At 40.9% G+C, this 5,748-nt stretch overlaps 1 pseudogene; it reads left to right on the top strand.

Annotated features, from left to right (window-relative positions):
• The first annotated feature begins 2,439 nt into the window (after positions 1-2,439).
• On the top strand, positions 2,440-2,557 carry LOC124712612 (annotated as a pseudogene).
• Positions 2,558-5,748: the final 3,191 nt, after the last annotated feature.

The raw sequence follows: 5,748 nt of genomic DNA, 5'->3' as shown, positions 1-5,748 counted from the left end.
CCAATCTTACACGCTGAGTAAAAATTTGCCTTTATACTTGCATGTATACCCTCAACCACCTCTAAATTTCTGGGAGAAATATGTCAACTCTCCCCAATATTTTTTTCACTCGTGTATTCGAATGCAGTATGCCCACCTGTACGATGCTAGCTGCATCTGCATGACGCTTATGCTTCGCAGACCATCGACCTAACACGAACAGATGTCCGCTCAAACGACTGGTAGATAGCGACTTTGTTGTGTTGACCTGTCGAATCGACGTTGCTATTCACCAGTACACATCATTTCACCGTAAACGTGTCTATGTTTGTTAATGTCGGTGTAGCAGCTGACATTGACTTCAAAGGTATTGAGGAAATTGTGACTGTATAGTGAGGCATGAAGGAGGGGCTCTTTCACATACATTGAGGGAAACTATGCGTCAATGTGACATATATATCGAGGGGCAGTTGGCGGCTAAGCGGGTCATGTTCTGTGCCAGGATTCATGTCTTCGGCAGTAGCAAGGTTATACACCAAGATGTATTGTGCTTGGTATTGATGCGCAAAAATTGACTGCTTAGGAGTCATCACAGGAAGTATTTCTAAAGCAACGAAATTCTGTGAACACACATGGTCTGCAGATGTGGAATGTGCTACAGTGGAGCGAGAGTAGAATTCTGGAACAGTATTCCTTCAGATATTGGGAGGGCTGAGATGGACATGTACTGTTCGTTATTTCGATCACTCAGTTACTTTAAGATCAACAAAAGTTCATTCAAGATGGTATACGTACTCTAACAGGTTTTGCTTGCAATAAATTTGGAATTTAAAGCACACAAAAATTCGCAAAAATTGCAAAATATGTCGCATAGCTTCGAAGCATCAGTCAATGTAATTTATGTACAGTGTTTGTTCTTTGTGTGGATGTCTCTACCACCATTAATAAATGTTCCGTTAAAGCTACAGTCTTCCATTCCATGTACATGCTCATAAACTCCAGTCTGATTTCGATGCTTACGACGAACATACAGTCCATCCAAAGTAGCAATGGCATCAGATGTCTGTAACACAGCTACCAAAGGTGTGTCAGGGCTTTTTAAGTAAAATGATGATGCATATGCTGCTCAATCCTACCATTAACAAATGATTTATTATAACTACAGTCTTCCATTTCATACACAGGCATCTTGATGCTATTCTAGTTTGGAATGTAGTTTGCTCAGGAAGAAAAGAATACGCTTTAACACTACAGTGGAGTTAGATGAATGTAACTTCATCTCAGAACGTCTGTCAGGAATATTTATACACAGTGATGCTATGTGTGGTGATCCCTTCCACCATTTACAAATGTTCCATTAGAATTAGAGTCTTCCATCTCATATACAGGCATATAGACTGTATTCTAATTTCAAAATGCAATTTTTCTAAGAAAAATACGAACTAATGCTACAGTGCACTGGAATCAGAAGAGTGTAATATTGGTCCCAAACAACTGTCAGGGCTATTTATGAACCGTGATAATGTGTGGTACTTCTCTTCTGTAATTCACTAACGAGCAATTAAACATTTATAGGAGAAAGTTTTTGTCAAACTTTGAAAAATAATACGTTTATTACATTCCTTATTACTAATATACGAATTTAATAATCTTAGAAGTGTTTTATGTTTTATTTTCCTTGGGACTGAGAGTAAAGTATAGGTGCCTGAATTACAGACCACTGTCCATCTTGCGTGGGGTTTCGACTACTGTGGATGGTGGCCATTTAAAAGACCACTTTCTTACGTCACAAAAACACGAACAAAGAAACATGCCGTTTCGAATGCAATGACGATACAATAAATTAATTAACTTGCTCAATTTCAAAAATGGAGCACATTACAGTATTCAAACAAGGTAACAGATCTAAACACAATGAAATATTACAAATTGCAGGGCCACACATTTTCTTTAGAATGAAATGGGTGAAGAAAAGAAGGCTGTTTTGTACTACAGTGAGCGCACGCTTTGCTCATAACCTCGCATGAAAAATGTTCCCCTTCATTCGTCACTGTCTGTGGTTAAAGGTTTCGGACATTTTTTCCATGAACTTTGCACTTGGGGTTGTCTGTATTCCATCTTTCTTCTTGGTAGTAACATCTCCAGTTATTCCATTGGCCAAGATACTTCCTAATTTTAGGTGTGGCATTGGATTTCAATTATACTTGCTATCAAACTTGATTTTGTACCTCTGTCTCTCCATTTTGATATGGAAATATCAGGTTCCATAGTACAGCCATCCTGTCCTGATCTCATCTGCTTGTCTGCCTTCGGTAACATTTTAGGAAAATATCTACTATTTTGGAGCATTTTTCCACAGCCAAATGCTTCTCTAATTAATAATTTTGAAAGAAATGGTAGATTCGTAATTGTCTGTAAAAAATATGCAATACCCAAAAACTGGAATGGTTTTTACAGGAAGCCAACGACCTTACCGCAGTGGTAACACCGGTTCCCGTCAGATCACCGAAGTTAAGCGCTGTCGGGCTGGGCTAGCAATTGGATGGGTGACCATCCAGTCTGCCGATCGCTGTTGGCAAGCGAGGTGCACTCAGCCCTTGTGAGGCAAACTTAGGAGCTACTTGATTGAGAAGCAGCGGCTCCGGTCTCGGAAACTGACATACGGCCGGAAGAGCGGTGTGCTGACCACAGGCCCCTCCATATCTGCACCCAGTGACGCCTATGGACTGAGAATGACACAGCGGCCGGTCGGTACCGCTAGGCCTTCATGGCCCGTTCGGGAGGAGTTTTTTTTACAGAGACAACTTTCTCTCCTAAGGGCCTTCCTTCCTTAAGTGAGAAATGCCTACATAAACCTGAAAGTTAACACTATCCTCCAATTTCACTTCCATGCTCTCGGATTTCTTTGTGTTATTACTTGAGTTTTGTATTTAGGATGTATAAACATATATATAATGCAAAACCCAACTATTAACCCAGTAAATTTCCTACATTATTTTTAACTAATTTTCTGATCAACAAATCCTTACATGAATGAATATACATCGCGCACACAAAATGGCGGCAAAGACGCATTTCACGTGGACCGTGTTCTCCTAGCCGGCTACCATCTCAATAAGAACGTTCTATCAACGTCATATAAAGAAAGACTCAAGTAATCCATTTAGGATCACCTAATGTGTTGTTAAGGGCCAGCTTACAATATAACAAGTTCGCTGTTTGACACTTATTAAAGGTGATCAATATTTCAACCACTAGCCTACAAAGGATTACAACCGATATTTTTTTGCACCATATACATCCCATAACGAGTTTTGAAATGTACTTATGAACCGCAAAATTTAAGCAGAATCAAACTCGTTTCAATCAATTTCCATAGATACAAATTAGACCATTAAAATAGGATTCTTTGTAGTGGACGGATCTCTATATCAAGTTACTACAGGAGCAGGAAGAGTCTGCGACACAGCCACTGCGAGGAAAGTAGATTTCCCATGAGGAAGTGGGTAGATCCTTGAAATTCTAAGAAAATAAACATAAGATACAGGAAAAACAATTGTAAGAACTGGCAACTACTTCGATGTCCCAGACACCTGCTTCTTAAAAACAGCACTTTTTAATGTCATACAGTTATAACTTATATTGTTCGATCATGGTTCTTTAGACACTTTCTTGCTCTTTATACCTAATATTCCTGCTGACATCACATTGTCACCTGTATTTAGCAGACATGGTTTCTCAGTCCTGACAGAGATGAAGTAGAGAAATTTACCACATAGGTATCTCCGAAAGTCATCACACACTTTTGAAAGTGTTTGTCATTTGGATCCCAGTTTGTACCAATAAATTGAAGTCTAGAAATTTTAGAGCAGAACAAACCAACATGACAAATCACAGTCATTAATATATACTGAACAGGTGGAGCATGCACACACACACACACACACACACACACACACACACACACACACACACAAACTGCCCATCATGAGCTTCGCACATACATGCGGATGGTACAGCGCAATGAGCTTAGAGAACAACACTGTACCTGGGTACAGTTTCAGGAGGGGTGGTACAGCACATTAGACGGAGAGTATAGTGAAGGACTGCATCTGGCTACTGTGAGTGATTGCGCAGTACTGTGTAATCATTTATCCAATCAATTTGATATTAGTTGCAGGCAATGGTCTGGTGCAAGTGAGGGCAAGAGTGCCATAGATATGGTTAGAGATTTGGAGCTGTAGTCAGGTGTAACCATCTCCCACCTACACGGAGAGAGACGGGCATCGAAATATGATCTGCTATATTACCAAATTTATGAAGTAACATGGAATATTAACTACATATTTACAACAAATCGGTGCTGCTATTTCAATAACGTAATAGATTTCCTAGATACTGAGGCAGTTGGATACCTCAAGAGAGTTCAAAAGTGAGAAGGCATCCTTGAGCAAAAAATCAGTGTAATATTCCAGAGCTGTAATGCAGAACGTAGCAGATATCAGGTTGATAGTAAGAGTTTCTTCTACCCGATGAGATAATACATAGATGATGTATAATCTATGCTATGTTGTTGTACAAGGTTTTGACAACAACTAACGATAAATTAACGATGTGAAAACTGATCTATGCTCCGTTTTCTTGTGGCTTCTAAAATAACACATTCAAAAGCGAAGAATCTACATTTCCTGTGAGAAGTTGAAGGTGGTTGGACAACCTGCCCGTCTCGGTTTAAGCACAGTGAAATTTTTAACCTGTGAAGTGTATGTCAGGGTGGAACTGCAGTTGGAGTTCCGTTCGCAAGCCACGTCTGCTGGTCCCGCAGTGTGTTAGGAGTTAGCGAGGCCTGTATGCGGTGAGTGGCGGACCTGAAGATGCGACATACCCTCTTGCAACTGGCCGGTACAAAGAGACGTTCTTAAGTTAATCGGCTCTTGGCCGCATCTGTGGGACAAGTCCAGCGGCGTCCCTCGTAGCGCTCTCTTGAGTGTCAAAATAGCAAACTGGTATGCTGCTTGAGCATCCACGGAACCAAACATTCGTGTTGTGTGAATTCTTTGATTGTTACATGGAAATCAGAATCAATATGATAAGGTGGGCAACAAAAATTGCACACAATCAGTTTACAAGCCAAATTTCACTTCTCACAATAACACGCATGCAGCAACTTCTCTAATATGCTACTGGAAAACAAAAGTTGCTTACTTCATATGGATATTAAGACTTTGACAGTTTTAGAAGGCTCCTGACTGATTTATATCACTTCTGTTCACAGTAACTGTCCACTTCATTCTTCTTTGAATCGTTCCTCAAAAATATGAGCATATAAAATGGACCTTCTTCTCTGTTGAAAATCCTAAATCTGTAAAATATGGCGTTGTTTGATTTGGACGATTATTCCTCCAATGTAAACTGGTTGGTTGACAGGTGAGCAGTTACACTGATAGTCCCTTAGTCCATTGACTGTTGTGGGCGGTTGACGTGTGGACACCGGGAGATGTACAGAGAGGCAGCTGCCGGCACGGCCAACACACCTGCAGGTCTCGAGCCTTCCCCCGGCCAGCACAGCCACGGCTCCTGGCGCTCCTGCAGTCGGCGGACGATGCGCGCACCATGATCGCGAGGGTCTGCCATCAGATGTACTTTTCGCCACATGTGTTTAGTGTAAGGTGGAAGCTTTCTGGTGGAGAAGAGTGTCTGGCAGTCCATGGAGGGTGTTCCTTGTGTTCCCAAACATCAGTGGATATGTTTAGCTCTGTGTTCTATTTT

The sequence above is a fragment of the Schistocerca piceifrons genome, chromosome 8 (genome assembly GCF_021461385.2).
Source record: "Schistocerca piceifrons isolate TAMUIC-IGC-003096 chromosome 8, iqSchPice1.1, whole genome shotgun sequence".
NCBI classification, from domain to species: domain Eukaryota; kingdom Metazoa; phylum Arthropoda; class Insecta; order Orthoptera; family Acrididae; genus Schistocerca; species Schistocerca piceifrons.
Note: the sequence above shows the minus strand (reverse complement) of the source record. Positions and strands in the feature narration are given on the sequence as shown.